Source organism: Myotis myotis, unplaced genomic scaffold, assembly GCF_014108235.1.
Source record: "Myotis myotis isolate mMyoMyo1 unplaced genomic scaffold, mMyoMyo1.p scaffold_m19_p_10, whole genome shotgun sequence".
Classification (NCBI taxonomy): Eukaryota; Metazoa; Chordata; class Mammalia; order Chiroptera; family Vespertilionidae; genus Myotis; species Myotis myotis.
The window spans coordinates 68,241,781-68,266,672 of NW_023416314.1; the positions used below are offsets into that span (position 1 = coordinate 68,241,781).

Below are 24,892 nucleotides of genomic sequence, written 5' to 3' on the forward strand. Positions count from 1 at the left end.
CAACATTGCTGCGAATGGCAGCCTTGTCCTGCACAGGACCCTGGCAGGAAACACCTTGAGGACAAAGCCAGGGCATCAGAAGAGCGGGAAGGTGTGGCAGAGTTAGAAATAGGTTTGGTCTTTGTCCCCAGTTCCAGGCACAGAGCTCCTAAAAACCCTGGAATTTCCCAAGTATTACAGATGTCTTTTGTTGTTAATAAAGAGCCCCTTTCCATCGCACCTGAGTTTATGCTAACGCGGTGGCTTAGGATTGGGCCCCTAGGGACCCTCAGGATGCGACTGGTCATCAGAAAGACTGAGTGATGAGGGTTAGAACTTTCAGCCCCGCCCACTGGCCTCCTAGGAGAGGAGGGGCCTGGAGATTGAGCTCTACAAAAAAAATTTAATTGCGTTATAATTGACATAAAAGCATATTCGTTTCAGGTGTACAACATAATGACTTGATATCTGTATATATTGTGAAATGATCACCACAAAAATCTAATTCACATCTGTCACCACACATAGTTACAGACTTTTTTTCTTGTGATGAGAACCTTTAAGATGTACTCTCTTAGCAACTTTCAAATATGCAATACAGTCATATTAACCATAGTGTCCATGTTCTCACGTTACATGCTGTACAACACTTATTTTAACGGAAAGTTTATACCTTTTGTCTCTCCACCCACTCCTCCTACAACCAACCCCTACCCCAGCCCCAGCCTCTGGCAACCAACAATCTATAGTCTGTATTTATGAGTTTGTTTTGTTTTTGTTTTTCTAGATTCCATATATACGTGAGATCATATGGTATTTGTCTTTGTCTGACTTATTTCACTTAGCATAATGCCCTCAAGGTCCATCTATTTTGTCCAAAATGGCAAGATTTCCTTCTTTTTTATGGTTGAATAATAATATATATATTATTATATATATAAATATATAATAATATATATATCCACATATTCTTTTTTTAATTATATTTTTATTGATTTCAGAGCGGAAGGGAGAGGGAGAGAAAGACAGAAATTTCAATGATGAGAGAGAATCACTGATCGGCTGCCTTCTGCACACCCACACTGAGGATTGAGTCCACAACCCGGGCATGTGTCCTGACCGGGAATCTAACCCGTGACATCCTGGTTCATCATAGGTCAACACTCAACCACTGAGTCATGCCAGCTGGGCAAAACCACATTCTCTTTATCCATTCATTCATCAATGAACAGTCAGGGTGTTTCCATGTCTTGGCTATTATAAATAATGCTGCAATGAACATAGGAGTGCATATATCTTTTCAAATTCATTTTTGTTTTCTTTAGATAAATACCCAGAAATGAAAATCCTGGATCATATTGTAGTTCTGTTTTTAATTTTTTGAGGAACCTCCACACAAAACAGTATCTTCCCCAACACGTAATGTCTTGTCTTTTTGATAATAGCCATTCTAACGGGTGTGAGGTGCTATCTCACTGTGGCTTTGATTTGCACTTCTCTGATGATTAGTGATGTTGAGCACCTTTTCATGTACCTGTTGGCCATCTGTCTTCTTTAGGAAAATGTCTGTTCAAATCCTCAGCCCATTTTTAAACCAGACTGTGGTTTTTTTCTCTATTGAGTTGTATGAGTTCTGAGATAGGAAGCTGGGGATGAGTGGTGGCAGACGTGGCCCCTTTCCCAGGGGGGCCGAGGACCGGCTTCCTACCCGGGGTTGGCAGCCAACCCCCCATGCCCTTTCTGTTCCCCCGGCCGGCAGGCCCTGATTGGCCCAGACCTGATTGGCCCTGATCGCTGGCCAGGCCTAGGGACCCCACCTGTGCATGAATTCATGCACCGGGCCGAAAGTATAAAATAAAAGTGCCCCGTTTTAATAAAATTAAAAGGACACCCATTTACATGTGCTCATGTATGAGCATTACAGCTGGAGGCTGTGACAGCCGCTGCTCCTGGGATTGCGGGCTAAGGGGGAGAGGGTCTTACTTCTCACTGAATTTTACACCAGGTGCATGCATTTCCTATTTTACAAAAGGATTAGTGGTACCTCGGAGTTACTCATTATTGATGCTGGGTGATAGGTACGTAGGAGTTCGTTATACTCTTCTATCTACTTTTTTTGCATAATCAAAAGTAAAAATATATGGATTAATATTCATAGTTTACAAATAAGTTCCAGGTTGCCTGGCCACCTCCCCCACACCCCCCAGCAGGCCAGCGAGTAGAGCAGGAAAAGAGAAGGCATCTGCCCAAGAAAGGGGGATCGGGGTGGGCGGGGGGGCTCCTCCCAACCACCTGCCATCTCCCTGGAAGGGGACCACGAAGTCCAAACAAATTCCCTGAGGCCGACTGACAGGCTCCAGGATTCCAAGCACAGCCAAATAAGGCTGGGGAGAAGGGGGTGCAGCCTGGGGAAGGCCAGGGTCAGGCTGCAAGCATTGTAGAGCCTCTGGGCCGAGGATAGCAGGGGCTCAGGGTGACAAAGTGGGAGGGTGGGAAGGTCGTAAGTGAAAGAGGCCTGGGTACGGAGATTCACTTCAGGATAACAGAGGCCACCCTGCACTGATGCCAGGAGACCGGGCACAGCCTCTGTTGCCTCAGCAACTCACCCCCAAGATGCTAATTCGGAAGGCGGAGAGTTAAAGCAATCTGTCCCCAAGTGGTGCCTATGGCCCTTGAGGGACAGGGCTGGGTACAGTGTGCTCTCACATCCTCCTGCCTCCTGCAGGCTGGAGCTGAACAGACGCTCCCAGACCTCCTGTCCCAAGCCCCTCCTTTCTAGATGAGGAAACTGAGGCCCAGAGGGGAAGTGACTTGCTAAGACCTCTCAGAGGAAGGCAGTAGGAGGCAGGAACCCGCCACCATCCAGCCCGAGCTGCGCAGCGCCCCACACAGTCCTCTGTACGATCTGTGCAGTCTCTCACCTACACTCCTCCTGACCCGCTGAGCTGGAGCCTCTCCTTAGCGAGTAAGACCCGGGTGAAACACCATGTGGTGTTTTGGCGGCAAGGAAGAGGTCCCAGGCTGCAGCCCCAGCATCAGCCTTTACTTCCCCAGTCTCCTCCTCCATCCTGCCCCGGCCATTCTCACAGCTGTTTATTGGCTCAGCCTTGCCCAGCATCTCAGAAGTCACCTAAACCCTTGCTTCTCACGGTGTGGTCCACAGACCAGCAGTGTTGGCATCACGTGGAGCTTGTTCGAAATGCAGAGTCTGGGATTTCACCCCAGACCTCTGCAGCGGGAACCTGTCCCAGACTCTGTCCTCTGAGAACCCAGCTGCTGGTGAGATGGAGGTGCTGGGGTGGGACTTTGCTGGCCTCCCCGTCTCTGCTCACTCTGGCTGCTCCCCAGAAAAGGAGATGCCCAGGAGACTTGGGTGCACAGTAGAGTTTGAGAAGCAAGATGCTCAAACTGCAAGATGCTCAAAGCCACGGTATATATGACCACCAAGCATTCATGAGGACCCCTATCAGGCAGCCAGGCCACGCTGCATCTTTGGACAAGACGTGTGCCCATGTGTGTGCATGAGTGTGTGATGAATGAGGTGGTCCGCCATGGGTTCTGAGCATCCCTTCTGAGTATGTCAAATTGTAGGGTCTCACCATCCTGTGACTCAGAGCCATTTCGGTAGCTAGCTAGTCACACAGGCAATCAAGTAGGTGAAGGTGACCACAGCGTGGATACCATGTGATGGCTCACTCCCTGGAGAAGGGGAACTGACTTGTTTACAGCTTGCTACAAAAGGTGCCGAGGCCTTCGCCCTAAGTTCCGGTGCAGTGTCACCCACTGTCTGCACAGTCACGTCTGAGTCCATCATGTCACCCATGGTGAAGTAACTGGTGCTACCAGGCCGATGACCCTGCTGTTTGCTGTGCTGGGATAAACTGACTTGCTGACCCATGCAGTCATGGCCTCTTTTAGCACCTACGTCATGGGATTGGGGTTCTTTCCTGACTGTGTGTGTGCAGGTGTGTGTCTGTGCATCTGTGCGTGTGCCATTAGTGACCATTTATTAAGAATTACCTTCCCACATACTCATGGAAAGGCTCAGACTAAGACCTTGATTGAAGGGAGTCAAAGGGAGCCTGGCCTTTCCTGAGCACCTAGTTTGTGCCAGGCCGTGTGCCAGGCCTTCCACTTTTTTATTATCTTACTTAATCCTCTCCACAACTGTGCAGCGTGGATTATATCCTCTTTTTACATTTGATGAAATCGAAGCTCTGCCTGCAGCTGATCCCCATAAGAGTAATAAACATAAATTATCTAGACACAGGCAATAAAGAAGTAAACAAAGAGTGAGATGATTTCTGAGAATGATACCTGTGAGTGCAAGGCGGTGCGATCACTAATTCTCATAATTACTGTCAGCCAAGCTCGCCCCAACAAACGGGTGTTCTGGGGCTTCTCGGGCCAAGCTGACAGCTCAACACTGAGGAGGCGCCGTGGAACGAGACGCTCCATCGGGGAGGTGAACTGGGCAAGGACAGACCTTCATCTGGGTCCTCCAGGAAGGAGGCTGATGCTGGGCTCTGCGCAGGGCGTTCCACATACACTGCAGAGGACACCCATTCATTCACTCGTGATGCATTTGCATGCTATAGAGTGCCAGGCACTGTCCTAGGTGCTAGGAACCCCGAGTGAACTAGCTGTTCCTGTAGGTATCCACTCCCCCTTCTGGCACCCACCTCCCTGGTGTCCTTCTCCAAACGCTCCCCTCCAGGATAGGAACATGACCAAGGGCCAACCGATCAGCACTCCTATCTGCAGGTCATAGTGAGAGATGCAGGAAAGGGTAGAGGACCAGCCAATCGTGAGCTGCAGTTGGGGGCTGGAGGACTCCACTGAAAGAGGGGCTGATGGAAGAGGAAGGTAAGTATGCATCGGCTGGCAGCCAGTCACTGTGCCACCGTGTCGGACAGCCTGCCCAAGAGTGGAGCCAGTACAGAAGAATGCGGATTAAGATGGTCAGACCTTGTCCTGATGACGCTGTGTGAGCCCCTGGATCCAACTGTGCCTGAAGCTGTAGATGCTCCTGGACTTCTCACTTTGCTGAGCCCCTCAATTCCATTTTTGCCTAATCCTGCTTGACTTGAGTTTCTGTCTGATTGTATTCGGTTCTTTGGACAACCTAGTGAGTACAGTTTGACTTTGTTTTTCAGATAGAAAATGAAGGCTCAGAGAGGTTAAGTGGCTTGAACAAAGCTGCACAGCAGGTGTCTGTAGTCTAAGTTAAAGCCCATGCCCTTTCCACTACTTCGCAGTGGGTGGTGACAACTCCAGCTGGGGAGTGGGGTAGGGTCTTTCCAGGCAGGGAGTGAAAAGACTTCCTGGGAGAGGTGGCCACTGAGGGACAAGAGAACAAGAATCTGCTCCAAGCAGACACAGGGCTGACGAGGCAGCAGGAGAAAGGACCCCCAGGTTCCAAACTGGCAGCTGTTTTTTCCCCGAGTTTTATTTTTGCTTCAGTTGCCAACTTTGAACAAACTGAAGATTGAGTTTAAACCCACGGAAGCTCAACTTTTCTGGAAAATCAGAAGCACTAGGAACACCAGGCAGACAGTCCAACAGTTTTCTGGAGCGGGGTGGGGTGGGGTGGCCCTGCCTGGATTTAATCTCCAGATCTCCGCCGGCCTGTGTCACTCAGGTCCGTTCTCTGCCTGGGCTGGGCATCTGAGTTTGCAGCCTGCGTAGCAGAGACCACAATACTGTGTGGACACTGTCCCCTCTGAGAGCCCAGCTGCTGGTGAAATGGGGGTGCTGGGTTAGGGCCTCGCTGGCCTCCCAGCCTCTGCCCACTCTGGCCTCCAGTGCCCAGACGGTCCCTGGCACCTAGGAGGGGTTCGATAAGTGCATGCAGTTGTCCCTCAGTGCTGTGGGGAATTAGTTCCAGGACCCCCAAGGGCACTAAAACCCTCAGACACTCAAGTCTCAAATACAAAATGGCATAGTATTTGCATCCCACATACGCACATCCTCCTTCTACTTTAAATCATCTCTAGAAATATGCAATACCTAATACAATGCTGATGCTATGTGAATAGTCATTAGACTATTGTTTAGGCCAGTGGTCGGCAAACTCATTAGTCAACAGAGCCAAATATCAACAGTACGACGACTGAAATTTCTTTTGAGAGCCAAACTTTTTAAACTTAAACTATATAGGTAGGTACACTGTTATTAACTTAATTAGGGTACTCCTAAGGCTTAGGAGGAGCCACACTCAAGGGGCCAAAGAGCCGCATGTGGCTCGCGAGCCGCAGTTTGCCGACCACGGGTTTAGGGCATAATGACAAGTACAAAGCCTAGACCTGCAACCCTAGGAGGCCCAGCTACATAGTACATGTCAGCAAATACAGCATCTTCTTTGAATATTTTCAATTCCCAGTGGGTTGAGTCTGCAGATGCAGAACCCGCAGAACCGGAGGGCTGACTGTACATGGCGAATGGACGAAAATGAGAGGGTGTGAGCTGGAAGCTTCCAGGACCACTTCACAGTGACCTGGAAACCCGTTCTGGGGGCATGGCAGGGCGAGGGGGAGGGGGACCAGCAGCGCTGCAGTCCACAGGCAAGAGCAGCTTCGTGCAGAAGTGGGACGTGGGCTCTGGAGCGAGAGTACTTGGGTGCGAATCGGGGCTCCACCACTTCCTACTGTGTCAACTGGGGAAGCTATTTCACCTTCTGTGCCGTCAGGGACCCCTCCATAAAACAGGGGTAATAGTCTATAGGGTTGTTGTGCGCAAAATGATAAACAGTCAGCCAAGAAGGATCAGCGCCACCTTTTCCGCTGACTCACCAACCTTCAGTAGTTTCCTTCTCGGAGCCTCAGTTTACCCACCTGAATGATGAGGCAGTTAGCTTTGATTTTTCTGTGAGGACCTGCCTGCTCTGGTGACCGTGCAAATTCAGCATTCGTGCAAACTCCTGGAGCTGCGCCACAGAGAGCACTCCACAGGCCACAGGGGTCCCTCCGCTAAACCACTCCACCACTCAGATCCAAACAGACCCTAACGATCATCATGAAAGTCATTTGATCCCAAATTCCTTTAGATTTCGCCAAGTTCCAGTCCCTGGACCTGCTGTGGCTAATTTACCCCAAAGCCTGATAACCCAAAGGCACAGGGACCCAGCTGGAAGGAGCTGGCCCTCGGGGGCCCTTTCTGGGGCCCGGGGTGTCCTACCCTTGCTTCTCAGAGCACACAAGCAGGGCTCACCATGGGTGTTTCTCTGTGGCTGGCGCCTGGGCATCCAGCTGGCAGAGCTGTTTCCATTTCTCTCACATGCCCCCAGATGGGAAATGATTCATGAAAACCAAAAAGGTAAAATTAGCCCAAAGGCTGCCGAGTAATTTATGCAGCCAACAGCCCGGGAGGGAGGGGAGGCCCGCGCTGCCAGCTCAGTGTGGCCTCCCAGCCTGGCCATCAGGAGCCTCGGTCTCTGGGGTCTTCTATTTCTGGACTCAGCCTCCAGGGCTGCTGGCAAGGCTTCCGGAGCTTTCTCTGACCCCCGCCTCCACACTCAATAGGCCCATGCACGCCACTCAGGCCCTGCCGAGTGTCAGCAGGGTGCTAGGAGAAATACAGGCATTTCATCTGCACCTCAACCTCAGGCGAAGGTTTCACCTTCCCTGTTTGACAGGTGGGAAAAGTAGGTAACCAAAGGTAAGTGGCAGAGCCTAGATTCAAACCCAGATCTCATGAACACCGAAAGCTGTGCTTCTCCCCCCCACACACTGGGTGTTGTCTGCCAAGCCTCGAGGTCTCGGGGTGGGGCGAGGGGAGTGGATGTGTGGGGGATCCTTGGCAAGCCCCACCACACCCTGACATGTGTGCTTCACAGTTTCAAGACTGTTCAATACCAGAACCTGGTCCTCAACTCCAAGCCCAGTTGTCTCAACTGGCAAGGCAGAGGGTCCCCAACATCCCAGTCTCTTTAAAAGGGGGATATTGGCTCTGAGGCCCAAATCTATGCCCCTTAAAGGAGCGTTAGAAAAGCAGGTACCCGTGAGGCCCATGGTCTCATTTTACAGGGTCCAGAGAGGGCAAAGGACTTGCTCAAGGACACACAGCAAACCTGTGGTGGAGTCTAGGGAGGGAACTGCATTTCCTGAGTCCCACTGCAGAGCCTGCTGTCAGAGCTTTTACAAAAAAAAAAAAGAGCACATTTGAGTAGAGTCCCTACGCATCGGGGGCGTCACCAGAGAACTCAAAGCACCCCGCTCTGGTTCTGCCCCAGGCACCTGCTCCCACTTTTGGAACCTACAGGGGATACATAGCCACCGGGAGGGCTCCTCAGAAGGCAGTAGGTGAGGCTGACTGAAACCTGCCCCGCACCTGTGGGAACCTGGGCAAGTCAGCACACCTCCCTGAGCCCGGGAGAGGCAGGCTCAGAAGCTGACAAGAAGCTGTGTGTGCGAACCACCCAACAGGCAGCGGGTGTTCCCCAGGAATGCTAGGGTCCCCCAAGAAGGTGGTCACGTGCTCACCCTCGGCCCCTCTGGCCCTGGGATTTGCCCAGGGGAAACCCAAGGCCAGCCACAGGTGGCAATCCACAACCAGCCATGCAGAGAGAACTTGCCTCCGTCCCCCGGGGCAGGCAGCTTGAGTGCCAGTGTGACAGCTCAGAGCAGCACCACCCACTCCCAGGACACAGTTCAGAGCAGCTCAGTGACACCATCTCCCCAGAGTGACCACAGCTGCCAGGGCCAGAGCCCTGAGCTTAGCACTTTCAAACATTACTGCCCTGGACCCTTCCCATCGATGCCAGAGGTTCAGTGCTCACTGTACAGTGAGGAAACGGACAATCAGAGAGGCTGGGTCACTTGTCCAAAGCTGCACATTCACTCATGCAATCGTCCACGGGACAAGAGCATACTGAGTGTCTGCCATTGTCAGGCACCACGCCAGGAATGAGACAGGTGTGCCGTGGCCCTTGTGGCCCTCCCAGCCATAAGAGGCGCTGTAGTGGCTCACGCACAACCCCTGGAGCCACAGGGCCAGGATTTAAATCCCAGTTTCACCCTCACATGATATGGCCTTGGGAAATCACTTTGCTTCTCTGTGCCTCACTTTCCTCAGCTGCAAATGGAAAATAATAATGGCTTCTACCCCCTAAAGTTATTCTGAGGGTTAAGTGAAATATTACAGGTCAAGTCCTGCAATAGCACCTGGTGCATAGTATGTGCTCAATAAACAGAAATGGTTATTATTGAGCCAGGACCCAACCCACATTCCTCTGATACCAACAACCATGCTCTTAACGCAAAGCTGGGCAAGATCAATGTCTTGGGTGTGAGCCAGCAGCATGATTGGCGAGGATCTGTGTCTAGGACAGTGATGGCGAACCTATGACACGCGTGTCAGAGGTGACACGCGAACTCATATTTTTGGTTGATTTTTCTTTGTTAAATGGCATTTAAATATATAAAATAAATATCAAAAATGTAAGTCTTTGCTTTACTATGGTTGCAAATATCAAAAATTTCTATATGTGACACAGCACCAGAGTTAAGTTAGGGTTTTTCAAAATACTGACACGCCGAGCTCAAAAGGTTTTGAGTTTCCCTCTGCCAGCCCAGCCCGTGGGCCTTTCTGAGCCTTGCTTTCTCCAGTCTTAAAATGGGCGCACAATGGCTGCTCTCCTGTATCTCTGGGAGAAGTGCTCTGATTCCCCAGGGTTGCTGCAGGCCCTGTCCACACCACAGGACAGGCTCAGAGGGCAAGTCCTCTCCCTCTGAAGGGCAATGACCTCAGCTGAAGCAGCCACACTCTGTCTCCTGCCACCTCTGGCTGTCGAGGAGGTTTGCGGCTGATGCTGGGGAAGGGCTGGGCCCCGGGCCAGCCATGCTGCTTCTCGCCTCTCAGGAAATAATCCCAGCTCTCTGCGCTCCCTGACCACACATGCTACTGCCCAGAGGGCAAGAGGGCAAGCAGGGCTGCCCAGCTGGGCACCTTCTGCCAAGACTATCACACCGGGTGGCCTTGAGAAAAAGAGCTGAACGAGGAGCCAGACGGCCTGGGTATGTTACTGAGTCCGTCAGTAGCTAACTATGTGGTTTGGGGAAAGTCATTTAACCTCTCTGAGCCTCCGTTTCCACATCTGTGCAATGGCCTTAGCCAGGCTGCCTGTTTCAGAGGTGGCTTTGAGAAACTGATTCAGTGGTTCTCGACCTTCCTAATGCCGCGACCCTTTAATACAGTTCCTCATGTTGTGGTGATCCCCAACCATAAAATTATTTTCGTTGCTACTTCATAACTGTAATTTTGCTACTGTTATGAATCTTAATGTAAATATCTGATTTGCTATATGTGTTTTCTGATGGTCGCGACCCACAGGTTGAGAACTGCTGGATTAGATGGTGACATAAAGGTGGTTTAGAACCTGAAAAGACGGAGGGGGGCAGGGGGGAAGAGTCATGAGGAAAAAGGCAAAAAAGGCCATCCCTCCCAGCATTAAATATACAATCGCATGCAGTGATTTGTCCTAGGCAAACCCATGCCTGGGCCAGCCAGTGTGGCCCAGAGAGGCCCCAGGACTCCCAGGGGAGAGGCTGGCCCCAAGCTGCTTTCTTCTCCTGCCCATCGTGCAGGCCAAGGGAGATCAAATCCCCGGCCACAACAGGCCCCATTGAGAGCCGGTAAATCTGCCCGAGGTGTGGGGTTACGTTACCAGGCTCCTGGCCACCACCGCCAAGCAGAGGGTCAGGCTGACCTCCTTCCCTCCCCGTAGGCCCCGGTCCAGCACCTGCAGGGCCAACCTGGGCAGAAACCCGATGCCCGCTGCATTCCCAGGCAGCAGCCTCCTCTGGGAAATCAGGGGGCAGTGGGATAAAGCCGTTGGCAAAGAATGGAGCCATCCCGGCTGCGCACCAGGAACGCAGGCCCTCTGCCCGCAGCGCGGGGTCTGGAGCTGATACAGACGGGAGAGCCAGGACAATAACATCACTGGGATGTTACTATTTGCCTGGCACGGTGTTTGCGCCGTACACGTGTTGGCTGACTTGGTTGGTCTGCACAGCAGCTCAAGACAATAGCATTGATGACATAGATGCTATTGTCATCTCTAGTCGACAGAGGATGAAACTAAGGCACAGGGAGGCTAAGTAAGATCCCCAGAAAGACCAGGATTTGAACCAAGGAATTCCGACTCCAGAGACCACTCACCTCCATAGCCGCCCAGGAGCAGGGTTACTCAACGAGCCTTTTGAGTAAAGGCAGAAAAACCCGAGTGAGAGGGAGAACGGCTGCAGGGCCACAGCCTGTTCCCAGCTCTCTGGGGACTGGGGGGACGGGGAAGCAGACGTTCTCTCTAGCTCTAAAGAAGTGAACCAGGAATAGTGGAGGACCCACAGGGAGACAACTGGTTCTATGCAAAGGCTCACTGGACAGACTTTAAATAGTGTTCAGTAATGGTTTTAAAATGCAACAGGCTCCCAGAACCCAACAGTAGCTACTCCAGATACGCCCAGGAAGGCGCACAAGAATAAAATCAGATTTAATCTAAATGTCCAGCAGTAGGGCAATGGCTAAATAAGTAATGAGGATCCTCTCCAAAACCACTGTGTATCAGTAAAAAGGCGAGAGAGAGAGAATATTATGGCAGCTCACTGTGTGAAACCATGACTAGATTTCCTAGCTCCAAAGGTAAGCGAGTAAAGCAATTTGCAGAATGACTACATGACACATACACACACTATAATGGTACATATTCCTGTAGTGTGGCAATGTACAGGGGAAGATCTAGAAGGATAGATAGCACAGTCATAACTATGATGATTAACCGTGAGGAGGAAGCTAGAATGTTGTGTTATCAGGAAGATAATATTTAGCTTTTTAAATAATATTTGATTTTTTTAATAGTAAAAATGTACTTGTATTCCTTACATAATTAAAACCCAGTAAAACAACATAGAAAAGACACAAGGAGTTGCCTTGGGAACAGTGAGCTACTAGTCCCTGGAGGTTTGTTGGGGTTGGGGGATTAGAGAGAATTTAAATAGCTCAAGGAGAGGTGGGTTCGCTGGCCCTCAGAGCTTCATCAGGAGCAAGGCCCTCAGTCTCCCCGCAGCAAGAACGGCTTTCAGGAAGCACAGAGCTCAGGCCCTGGAGAAGGGAGAGGCGGGAGCTGCGGGCCCTCACCGTGCTTCCGTCAGCAGTGCACAGCTAGCCGCTGAGAGTCGGTCTCCTGCTGCCCAACCTCTCCCTCTTCCCTTCCCCGTGACTCCTGCCCATCCCCTGTCCCAGCAGGCCCCAGCCTTGGCCTGCATGCCCTGTGTCAGCCTGACTCCCAGAGTAGACGCCGTATCCCTGGGAGGAACTCACATTGGGGGCGAGAGTTTAGGAAGTGAGGAGGAGAACGTGGATGTGAAAAGCTCACAGGACTGATCACCTCTGACTGTGACACTGAGGCCAGGCAACCACTGAGCCCTAACCCCCAAGGGGCTGAGCCAGCCCCGGGCACAGCCCTGGCCCTAGTCAGGCACTGGCCCCTGATAAGACAACAAGCAAAGGTCAATGAAGTTCTTACCTTCAACACAGCTATGGGGTGGAGAGAAGGGCCAAGAGATGTGAGTCTGAGTCCCAGCTGTGCCCCTGACTTCCTAAAAGACCTTGACAAAATCTGAACCCCCTGAAGCCTCAACTCCCTCATCTGCATAATGGGCTCATAGTATCTACCTTCCAGCCTGCTGTGTAGACAAAATGAGATACATCCAGATAGCCTCCATGAGTGCCACTCAGACTCCCACACAGTGCGATGCCCCATCTATGCCATGGGCACTGAGAGGAGGTGGCAACACGGAGCTCCAAACACAGAGGACCTTCAGCGAGTCTGGGAGCCCGGGGCTCAGCTGGAATGGAGCCCGTCACTGGCCCCAGGGAGGAACCGGGAAGGAAGCTGGCAGAGGGATTCTCCAGGCAGAGAGAAGGGCACAGGAGCCAGGAGAGAGTCCGAAAGGGCAGTGGAGCCTTTCTTGGCCACTGTCCTGGGCCGAGGGCCAGGGTGCTCGAGGAGGGCAGGGAGCCACTGGCAGGTGCCAGGGAGGAGTCTGGTTTCTACCTGAAACTGGGGGATTGGGCCCCTTGGAGCCAGGCCAGTGAGTCCTCACCTCACCGGTAGCCCAGGGAACTGGGGCAGGGATAGGCGACAGACCACAAGGGGAATCACAGAGAGGAAGAGCAAAGCTCAGTCACCGAGAAGCTGCCAGGCTGCCAGGAGCAAAGGGCGTGGCCTTGGAGGGTTTGATCTGGGAGGTAAAGGGGCCTGGGCCGTGCAGAACAGGCCAGGGGGTCTTTGGGAAGAGGGATCACTGAGAAGCCAGGAGGGCTGCCCGGTACTCACAGTGGAAGCACCAGGTCTGGGACGCTGCAACAGCAGGACAAGCCTATCCCACCTCAGGGAGACCCTGGGCCGATGGCGAATAGTGAGTCCAGCGTGGGAGCAGCCAAGGCAGAGAGCCCGGGAGGTCCAAGCAGTCAAGCCTCCAAGAACAATCAAGGCCACTATCAGAACCGAAGCACCTCCATGACGCTTGGCCCTAAAGCCTGCCCAGCCCCATCCCACGGATCCCAGGCAGCTGGACTTCCCCCTGAAAGGCAGCCAGCCAGCCTGGCCTGCTGTGTGGGGCCCAGCTGACAGGGAGCTGCAGGGAGGGAGCGAGCGGCTGAGCCACCCTGAACAGGGGCCCCAGGAGGAGGTTGTAGGTGGGGCTGGCGGGAGAGGCGCTTCCCACCGCTCCCTCCCAGGCAGGCTGGCACTCTCCAAGGACTTGCGGCCACATGCAGGCCCGGGCACAGCGTGGTCTGTTCCCAGCAGCCCCAGGACAGGGCAGGTCGGCTCCTCTCGGGACAGGCGGTTGCACCAGAGCCAAGGACCATGGCAGCAGCTCCCCAACAGTGACTGTCTGCTCCCTCGAGCTGGCCCAGGTTAGGTCGTAAGCCATTCCTCACGGCTTCTAACTAGTGTTCACTCCCCAGGCTACAAATGCAAGCCTCCGCCTTGGCCTGTCAGGGGGTGTGTACAGGAAGCAACTTTAGGCCATCATCCACGCTCACCTCCTAAACGGACCCCACACAGTCACACACCAGGCTCCCAGTGTCTGGCCAACCCCCAACCCCAGCCTCAAACCTCAGCCCTCCCTCCTCCTGCTCATACTCCTGCGTAGACGCTGGACTCCTAGGGGGTGGCCGGCACACCCACTTTGACTGCGCACTGCACTGATTGCTTAGGGCAATGGGGACGAGAGGATTCTCCCATGGCCAGCCAACCACACCAGATACCAACCCACTGACCAGGACAGCCTGGGAAGGAAGGCCTGCCACTCACACCGAAACTGCCTGCCTATCCAGCCAGGACAGCCAGGCTGGACTACGGGGCTGCTGCCTCAGGAGGTTGAGGGACACCTTCCTGCAGGCTGAGGACCGAAGGGAGACCCCTCACGGCCCCTGCAGTCCCGTGCAGCCCCTACTTAGCTGTGATCTTAGCTCACTTCCACTGCTTCCAGGATAGTCTGGAAGTCTCAAGTCCTTAGCCTGGCATTCAAGTCCTTCCCCATCTGGCCCAAATCTGCCTCTCAAGGGAGGTCTCCCCCACTTCTTCTCCAAACACCCCAGGTCACTTGCCATTCCCTGAACCACAGGGGCCCTGCGTTGCCTGCCATTGTACATCCTGTTCCCAGTGCCGAAAATGCCCTTCCCTCTTCTAACACCTGGCAAACTTCGATTCCTCCTCAAGGTCCAGTTCAGCCCAGCATCACTTCTGGGAAGCCTACCCTATGCTCTCCCTCCCCCACTGCCGGTGGCGGAATGACTAGCTTCCCCCCACCACCACCACCACATCCCTGAGCAAGTAGGGCACTTCCTACCTTCAATCACAATTAGGATCTGGGCCAGGGCTGCTCAAACTATTTGTGGTAAAGTGACTTTTTAAGTTTTCCAATCTGTTGCCAACTGATGCTTTTGTAAATTCCAATAAAACCTGGCGAGGCAATGTCAAGTTGCAGTATGAGTATCTCAATGTGTACTCTCCATGTCTACCCCTATCTGCTGCAGGAACACAGAGCTCGCACATGGGCCAGGGTCTGCAGACCACCTCCTCTGAGGCACTGGCAGGCCCTACACCTGGGGTTCCCAGAGAAACCTGTGTGCCCGGCCCATCAAGTCATGTGTTTATGTTTGCACCTCCAGGGCCCAAGAGGGCGCTCCATCTACTGACCCAAATATTGGATCGGAAGGTCCCAACAACCCCGTAACGTGGGCAGTGCCTGCGCTAGGCAGCCGCGTCTTTCAGGTGCGCACACAGAAGCACAGCTGGCCAATGTTGTATCTCCATACGACCCAGCTTCTCGAAGCCGCCATTCGGGACTGCAAGTCCTCCAGTCCACCCTCCCTCCCGGCACAGGTTCCTAACACCATTTCCCCCGGCAGTAGCAGACAGGCAGCCCCATGCAGCGGTGAAGAGCTCAGACTCCAGAGTTAGACAGGCTGGGTTCCAATCCCGCCTCAGCCTTTCATAGCTGTGTGGCGTGGGTAGGTCACTTCACTTCTCTGGGCCTCAATTTCTCCTCTGTAAACGGAGGCTAATAGCACCAGCGTCACCGAGCAGCAAGTGAGTGCTTCAGGCAGGGCCCACAGACAACCAGAAGCCTCATTCAGGCTTGGCTGTTATTGATGTTTATCAAAGGTTGGGGGTAGCCAAGCCAGAAACTCTGCCCTGGACTCGTCCTTTCGCTCACCTCCCCCCAAAACCCAACCTCTTCTCTCTGGGGTAAATTCTTCCCTGGCTGCTAAACATGCTGATTCTCTTTGAAGATTTCACCAACCTGTCCTCCCCTCCCCCAGGCTAAGAGGCTTCTCCTTTCTCACCCCTACCCCTGGGGCACCTTGAACCGCTGATCCTCTTCACTTCCTCCCCTCCTCCCCGGCTTTTCCTCTGGGGCATAGCCGGTCTGAGGAGGGATCTTGAACCGCCTTGGAAAATGCCACCCTGTTTGGGTCGGGGCATTTGAAGGGCTGGGCTGTGAGGTCAGGCACAGCCCCAGAATGCAACCTCCACCCCACCCACCTACCCACCCACCTACCCGCCCACCCAGGGCCCACCCTCTCTGTACCTTGGGCCATGGCAATGCTGGGTCCACCCCAGTTGAGTTTGTCCCAGAGGCTCACTCCCTTCTGGGGCTGTGGGTCCCTTGGGCTGCTCCCCAGGCCCCTCCGCTGGCCGGAGACTCCCAGCCAGCCATGCCCTGGACACCAGGCAGCAGGATCCCTTCCTGGCCCTCGCCCCTGGCCCTTGGGGAGAGTGTGAGATAGAGGAAGAAGGCACTCTGGGAAAGCTGACATTGTGGTGGCGGTTCCATATTGACTTGCTTGGGGACGTCCATACCAGCCCAGCTCAGTTCCCAAGTCAAGCTGATCTTCTTGCCTGCCGGTCCCACTCTTGCCTGAACCCCACATGAGCCTGGGAGAAGGAGCCCACTGGTCACCACCCCTCCCCACCCTAAGTTCCCTCAAATACTTTCCCCGGGGTGAACTCCTGCCCCTGCAGATATTCAAGCAGTGGCCAGCCGGCCTCTCCGTTTGGAGGGTGGGGCATGGGACTGAGCCAAGCGCTCTCAGAGGTCCCCTTTCTGTTGTGATTTTAGGAGGAGGACTGGGTGCTAGAGGAAGGGGTGCTAGATTTGGGGGGTAGAATTTTAGCTTGGTCACTCCCTAAGCTGTAGGACCTTAAGTAAGTCACTTCCCCTCTCTGAGCCTCAGTTTTCTTAACTGTAAAATGGGGGTCTTGAGAACTGACCTGCCCTTCTGGGGCTAACCATAGGGGATTTGGGAGGTGATGGTGGGAAGAGAGTCCTGGGTCCCCTTATATATCAGGTGGGGTGGGGAAGAGAGGGGGTGGAAGGGAAAGCCCTAGAAGGCACTGAAGGCCCCAGAGGCCCAGAGCCTCAGTTTGCAAACAGGGTCCCCAGCCCTCTGCACCCACCTAGGTCCCAGGCTGAGGCTGAGGAGTGGGATGGCCAGGAGCCTCCTGCCCTGTCCACCTCCGCCCCCTCACCCAGTGTCACCGCATTGGAGGCTCTTGGTCTGTCCAGATGTGCCTGCCAGTTCTTAGGAAGGGGAGAGGGTCCTGGACCCAGCATGCAAAGCAAAAGCTTATAAATCAAATCCTGTGTTTAAAGCACCCAGGGGACCTGCTAGGAGTTGTTATGTAACAAGCAGGCGACCCCTAAGACTTCCTTTATAACTAGTAAATGTGGGTTTCTCGAGGTGATTGGAAAGATTAGATTATGGCTGTGTGACGTAGAGCTAGTCACTTAACCTTTCTGAACCTGAGTCTCTTTGTCCATAAATGGATATGGCAGCGAGCTCACGGGGCTGTTGTCAAGTGCCCTTGTGCTCAATACATGTTCCTCTTAAACTTGGGTCCTGAAAACACAGAAGAGAAATGTTCTCCCACAGATGTAATGCAAAACTGACAGTACTCTCTCCATTTACAGAAATGGAAACTGAGGCACAGACATGCTTGGCTTTAAACACAAGCCCATGGGGGTGTGGAAGTGTCTGAAGGTGTGGTCTGTTCATCTTTGGGTAAAAAGATCTCTCTCTCTCTCTCTCTCTCTCTCTCTCTCTCTCTCTCTCTCTCTCTCAGATAATTTCCGTGCCCTGGAACATTCACACCCGAGGAAGGAGCCCCAGAGCTGGCCCTATGCCACACATTGGTACTTCTGGGGTCTCCATGAAACCAGCACTATTATCACCCTGCTTTCCAGATGAGGAAACTGGCAACCACAAGAGGGACAGCCTCTTGCCCAGGTCTCCCAGCTGCCAAGTGACTGGACAGAGCTGAACCTGAAGCCCACACCCCTCTCCAGACCACGGCGCTGCCCCCACTCACCCCCTGGTTCCCTCTCGCTTACCCACTCCCTGCCAAGAGGCCAGCCCAAGGCACTTTGCCAGGTCTTATCTGGGGGTGCGCTGGCTACTCAGAAACAGAAATCAGGCACACTAGGGAACCTGTGGCCCCAAGAAGTGTGCCCTGACCCACCCATCCTGAAACCCAGTGTGGAGGGCTCCCAACCTCCCCCTTTGGAATGGCCACCAAGCCCTCTTCCTCCTCCTCCTCCTCCTCCTCTCCTACCTTGATGACTGCAATAGCCTCCTAATCGGCCTCCCTGCCTCCAGCCTCACACCCAGCCGCTGCTGCTGCTGACCTCTGGGACTTGGATCTCATCTCCATGTGGGCTTTCTCGTCATAAAACCCGCTGTGGTACCTGCAGCCTCACAGACAGAATGTGAACTCCTCGGCATAGTGGTCACGACATATTACACCCTGGCTGAGGAAAAGCATCAGAGTTAGGCAGGAGGCTCAGGAGCCAGGCAGCTTGGGTTCGAATCCCAGCTCTGCCGCTTACCAGCTGGGACACCTTGGGCAAGTTATTCCACCTCCCTGAGCCTCAATTTCCTATTTCCCCTAAAGAATGGGGAAATGACAGTACCAATATCAGGGCTCTGCTGAGAAGATTAAATGAGAAAATACATGAAAAGCACTTTGCATGTAATAAATTCTTAATGGACTCATTCCACACATATATGAGGTCCTACTATGTGCTATGCACTGCTTTATAGCAATGAATAAAACTGACAAAAATCCCAGCTCTCTAGGAACTTACATTATAATTAAGGGAGGGAGCCAAAGACAAAGTAAATAAGTAAAACATAGGGCTTGTTATATGAGCTACATACTAAGGAAGAAAAGCAGGGAAGTGGGTAAAGGGATATGGGTTGCAATTTTAAACACAAACGTGTCCATGAGAAGGTGATATGCAAGCAAATCTGATGGAGGTGAGGGAGCCTGCCATGGAGATAACAGGTAAGACTGTTCTAGGGGAGCGGAACAGCCAATGCAAAGGTCCTGAGGAACAGTCAGGACTCGTGTGTCAGTCACATCATCATCATCATCATCATCATTATTATTATTACTATTATTCTCTTCCAGGCTCATCTCTCTCCACTTCCTCCCTTATACACACTCTCCAGCCAAATGAATGATGAGAGCCTCTCCAAATCCTACTATGTGCCACGCCTTTGTACAAGCCATCCCCCATGTTGGAATGCCTGTCCCATCTTTGCTTTCCAAATCCTACTCATCCTTCAGCTGAAAGGCCTCCTCCTCCGGGAAGACTTCCTTGACTTAGAGTCCATGGCCCTAGCCCTGGCATCCTTCTGCTATAACCTGTAACTGCCTGGTTAACTGCCCACCTCCCATGCTGGTCTGTGAGTTCTGTGAGGAAGGTCTGGATTCCGCACTGCTCCCCAAGCCCAGCACAGTGCCTGGCACAGGTTAAGCACATGTGCACTGACCACCTGGTGAACGAATGAAGGACTGAAGGGCACCCTGACCTCCCTCTTACAGAGCCTTAGCTAAGGGACGCCCCCACGAGTATGCTGCACTGGGGGAACACAGGCCTTTGCAACACAGATACAGATCTGCAATAGGAAACGGGCTTTTTAAAAATAACAGCACATTTTTCTTTCTTCTTCATTGTTTTTTTTTTCTTTCTGCATGGCTTATTTTTCCGGTGCAGCCCCTGGGCCAGCTGCAGGAAAGCCCTTTCCAGGCCCCATTCTGAGAACATGGGCTCTGGGGCCTCCAAGAATGCCAGAACCCCAGCAGAGGTGGCGGTACACCAGATGGTTCCAGACCACCCCTGGCACCAAGGCCACCAGGCACCTCTGAGCTAGAACTCCCCTTGCTCAAACTCCACTGTGGGGGGTAGGTTTCCTCCTGGAAACTTGCTCTCCAGTGAGGGTTTTATAACCCAATGTGACATTTCCAAAGGGACTTCTTGGTGGGTCTGCAGTTCTCTGCCCTCACTCTAAGAGGGCAATCCTAAGGAGATGACATCAGACTGCCGGGGTTCCAGTCCTGGACATACGACTGATCCTGGCTCCCTTACTTCACCTCTTGGGCCTCCAGCTTCCCCATCTGTGAAACGGAAATAGGAATCCCTACCTTGTGGAGCTGTTCTCTGCACAGGGATGTGACATGCTTAGTACCATACCTGCACACAGGAAGTTTTCCATAAACATTAGCTGCCTTCATCACCATTATTCTCATCTTCGTCATCCCTGAATCTCCTACTGTGTGACCCTTCCCAGAATCATATTCTCTCCAGATCAGCAGAGGCCTCAAAATTCTGCTAAATCTCACACTCTTGCCCTTCTGGAAATCAATTCCTCCTGTACATCCCAGTACAATGGTCCTTCCAGCTAGACCCCCCTGCCCATGCCCCAGGGAAGCAGGGCCCATTAATCCTGTCCTTAGCCCCCAGCACAACGTGCGCCCACAGTCAATGCTCAGGGACTCGTCAGAAGGTATTTATCGAGCAGCTCGTGTGCAGACACCGGAAATACAGGGGCATGCACAAGCCAACCCACGCCCTGCACCGGCAGTTTATGATCTGATGAAAGAGAGGCTGCCAATCAATAATACACTAATAAATGTAAAATGGCTACTAAGATGAGTGCTACAAAGGAGGGGGCCATGGGTCCATGAAAGCCTGTCATGCGGGGTTGACCTCATCAGGGAGGGCTTCCCTGAAGAGGTGATGCTGAAGTTGGAAGATGAAGAATGAGGCCTAAGCATCAGAGCGGAATGCGTGGTCAGAACGGAGGACAACATGAGAAAAGTACCAGGCAGAACATGACAAACACAGGGATGCAAGATGGTGTCCCCATTGGGTCTTGAGGCAGCTTAAGGATTTCTGTCTTTCTCCTAACAGCAGTGGGAGTCCCGGGAGGTGTTTCAGGCAGGGGCTGACAGACTCAGATTTGTCAAAAAGTCACCCTGGCTGCGGAGGATGAGCCTCCCCAAGTCTGTGTGTACAGTTGATCTTTGAACAACATGGGTTTAAAAATCCGCACATAAGTAGACCCGTGCGGTTCAAACCCATGTAGTTCAAGGGTCAGGCGTACTTGCCTCTGCCTGGAACACTCCTCTAGTGGCTGTGTCAGTCATGACAGGCAAGGTTAGGTTACGCTGCAGTAACAAACAGCCCCCAAGTCTCAGTAGTTTAAAACAGCAAAGGTTTAGTTTTCACTCACGTTGCATGTCCACCGTAGGACATCATAGGGCTCCACTCATATGGTGATACAGGGACCCAGGCTAGCAGAAGCAGCCACCATCCCACCTACTGCCAGGCGCCATCCCACAGGAAGAGAGCACTCTGGAGGGTCCATCCCAGAAAGTAAACGCTTTGGTCCAGAAATGACGTGGATCACTATAGTGCACAACTCACTGCTCAGTCACATGGCCCTACTCAAGCACAAGGGGACCTAGATTCAATCCTACCACGTGCCCGGATGAACTGGAAATATTTATGGGCGAGCATTAAGGACCACACTCTCCCACCCCCTCTGGCTCTTTACCAACCTTACCTCATTCATTAGCTCACAACTGTGTCAATATTCCAGAAGGAGGGACCAGCAAGTGCAGGGGAGAACAAGGCTTGGCGTGCAGAGATCCAAGGGAGGATGGGAGATGAGGCCAAGGCAAGGGCAGGGGCCAGCTCACTCCGAGGCCTTTAGGTCGTGCTAATAATTTGGTTCCTTATTTCAAAAGCACTGGGCAGACTTGTTAGTGTCTTAAGCAGGACATGGAAAGCCTGATGTAATCGTTGGAACAGACACTCTGGCTGTGATGCTGCTGCTGAGATTGGCATGGAGGAGAGGTTGCAGTTGGGCAGTGAGGAGGATCTTGCTATTGTCCTGGGGAGTGACAGCGGTGACTTCACTAAGAAGCTGGGAGGAGGGGATGGAGAGAAGTGGACGGGATCTAGGTGTAAAGTTCTCTAGATCTGGAGATGGAATGGACTGGGGTGGGGGAACAGAGGCATCCAGCTTTCTGCCTTGAGGACTAGTAGGATGGTGGTAGTCCTGGCCAAGATTAGAGCCCTGGAGGCAGTTTAGGGAGGAAGTTATGACAGCCTGAGACCCAATGTGTTAGTCATGACCATGAGATAGCCAGGAGGGCAGGCGAAGGAGGCAGCCGAATAAGCAGCTATGACTCCTAACTCAGTCCAGTGGTCTTTACTTCCTTCATCCTTGCCAATAACCTAGAACCAGGGAGGAAAGATACAGATGGTAGGTAGAAGCCTCCTTGGCATTGAGGAGAACAAATTTATGAAACACATCAACTCAAGGGGTCTAAAGGACAGAACTGTAACTGAGGAAAAATAGTACATAAATGATGGTTGTGATGGCTGATCAAGGGCTCCTGGGACAAGTGAGGGGAGCCTTGCATCCTTGAGAATGTCACTGGGGAAGGGAGCTAGATCCTGCCCCAGCTGCTCCTTGGAGGCCCTGCTGGTTTGGGACTGGACGGCCCTGGGTGGGGCCTGCCGGGCAATTCTGATATTCGAAGGAGAGTATGTTCGGCACTAATTCCAGGGAGAGAGAACGCTTCTTAAATCATGTGTCAGTCGTGAGCTAGGCATTTCATCTCTGCCATTGCATTTGATCTCACAACTGCCTTGCCAGACAAGCTTTGTTGGCCCCATTTTAGGGATGGAGAAGCAAGGTTCAGAGAGGTCAGGTAACAGTACCAAGTCCACAGCAGCACAGTTATTAGGGCGAGGAAGAATTCCAATGGACAAGCCTCTTTCCATTAAACTAATGCAACTTGCCAAGGCTGTATTCCCAGAAGAGGTTTTCAGACATGCGCCCACGGAGTACTCTGCTTGCTCACTTCTCAGAGCTGATGGACCAAGACCATGCCCACTCCCCAGGGAAGGAGACCACAGCCTGTTCATTCTGGCCCAGGGACGCCACCCCCACCTCCCAATGCCTTCCTTCTCCTCAAGCGGAATTGTGGGCAAAGGCAAGCTTGGGTGCCACAGGCAGGATGCTCCATGGGAAAATTATTTTTGCCCCAGCACAGACAAAAACCCCAAAGTTTATTGGGTTTCCAGGCATCAAGAACAATCTCTCATTATTGTCTCCTGTCCCCGTGCACAAAGAACTGGGCGTGTTTCCTTTCAGCCACTCTAAATTATGTACCACAGCCTTTCTCCACGTGAAGCAAACGTGTAAGAAGGAAGAGAGGTTTAACATTTTTCTCCAAGTCCCAGCCCATCCTGGGGGGGGGGGGGGGGTGTCTAATGCCCCCATCACCCAACCCGTTCCAAGGTACAACTTTTCAGCCAGCTTCGTGCAGCGCCCAAGACATTAGTATTCTTATTGCAGCGACTAGCCTGGGGCGTGCTGGCCTTGACTGGAGAAAGGTCATTGGCCTCTAAGTCTCCGCAGTTTCTGCAGATGAGAGCACCTTGGGGATTGCGGGGATGGGGAGCGGGAGGAGGGAAAGGTGGGGGGTGAAGGCTAGACTCCGGAGAGCTTTCCCGAACAGTCTACACCGCAACTAAGATATAAAATATACTAAAGAAACGGCCTCCGGCTTGGCCACGTTTAACGGGAAATGGGCCGCGAGGGGAAAAGCCCCATCATATCCCGAAAGACCCGAGCCCCGCACAGCGGCCGCGGGCGCCCAGCCGAAAGTGCCCTTAGAAGTAGGCCAGCGGCCGCGGCCAGCCCTCCGGCCCCGGCGCCCCGCCCCGCCCCGCGCGTGTCGCCCGGTTCTCATTCCGAACGCAGGGCCCGGGCCGCCGCTCCCATTGGTCGGCGGCCACGTCCGTCAGCGGGCGGAACGTCCGCGCAGAGAAAAGGCTACATTGTAACAAGGCGAGCGAACGCGGAGCTGGCGGGGAGGAAGGAGGCGGAGGGGCGGCCCCCGAATCCCGCAGCGGCGGCGGCAGCGGCGGCAGGAACTACCTGCCGAGGGTTAACCCACCTCAGGGCCGGGGCCAGCCGCCCCCCCACCCGGCCCGCACCCGCGCCGCCCGGGCCCCCCGCTCCGCCCGCGCCGGCCCCGGCCGCCCGCGCCCCCCGCAGCCGCGCGCAGCCCCTGCACCGGCGGACCCCGCGCTCGCTGGCAAATTGCCGAGCGCTTTCCGAAGCCATTTTCAATGGCCACATTGGCTACCGGGGCTGACTCACCTTCCCGGGAATGCTGCGGCATCCGCGGGGCCCGGGCGGCGCGGGCGGCCCGGCGGGCGGCTCGGCGGAGGCGGCGCGGCCCCGGCTGGCGGCCCCCGCGGCGGGAGCGGCCGCGCTGCGGGCGCGCTGGTCCCTGGCGAGGCAAAGTTTCAGCGCCAGCCTCGGTGCGGCGGCGGCGGCGACTCGCTGCTGCTCTCCTCCCCTTCTTTGACCACCATCTTATTAGTACAGGAAATGACATGGAAAACGGAAGAAAGCGGCGTTTGGGGCAGACGCGGACCCCCCAATTCAGGGGCCGGAGCGGGGACTCGGCAGCCGCGTCCCAGCCCGGCCCCGGAGAGAACTCGCGGAGCCCCCGCGGCCCCCGCCCGCGCGCGGCCAGGAGGGGGGAGCCTCGCTCCTCGAGCCCAAAAAGAGAGGGCGAGTTTTATAATCCTGCCCGCGGAGAAACCGAGAAAAAAATAAATAAATGAAAAAAAGAAAAGGTTAAAAGAACTTTCCAACTGGGATACTTTTTTTTTTTAATTTTTGGTTGGAATTAAAAGTTCTCGAATTTTAAAAAGTCATCCCGTAGCGGGGGCTCCCAGGCTCTCCAGGCCCTGTCGCTGCCCATTTAGAACCAAATACGTGAAGGGGGGGGGGGGGGGGGGGGGGTAAAAGAGTTGATATTTTTAACCCTTTCGAAGCCCCGCCGCCCACCGCAGGCCCCCGCCTGGACCCGTTTAACCCTTTGAATGCCCAGCAGGTTGGAGATACAAACCCGTAAAAAAGGCGTCCCCCTGAAAGCTAAGGGTAAGGGGTTTGGGGGCTCGTTTAAAACGTTAACTATTTACGTGGGGCTGCGGATTACCAGTCGCGAAACGCACGTGTTCTT

The 24,892-nt window shown here is 53.5% G+C and overlaps 1 protein-coding gene across 1 annotated transcript in view; it reads right to left on the bottom strand.

Annotated features, from left to right (window-relative positions):
• The window catches only part of PRDM11 (PR/SET domain 11), an 85,438-nt gene extending 61,201 nt beyond the window's left edge, over nucleotides 1-24,237 (bottom strand). Inside the window, exon 1 of the mRNA XM_036326111.1 lies at nucleotides 24,019-24,237. The gene's annotated coding sequence lies outside the window, so the exon portion shown is untranslated. The remainder of the gene's footprint in view (nucleotides 1-24,018) is intronic.
• Nucleotides 24,238-24,892: the final 655 nt, after the last annotated feature.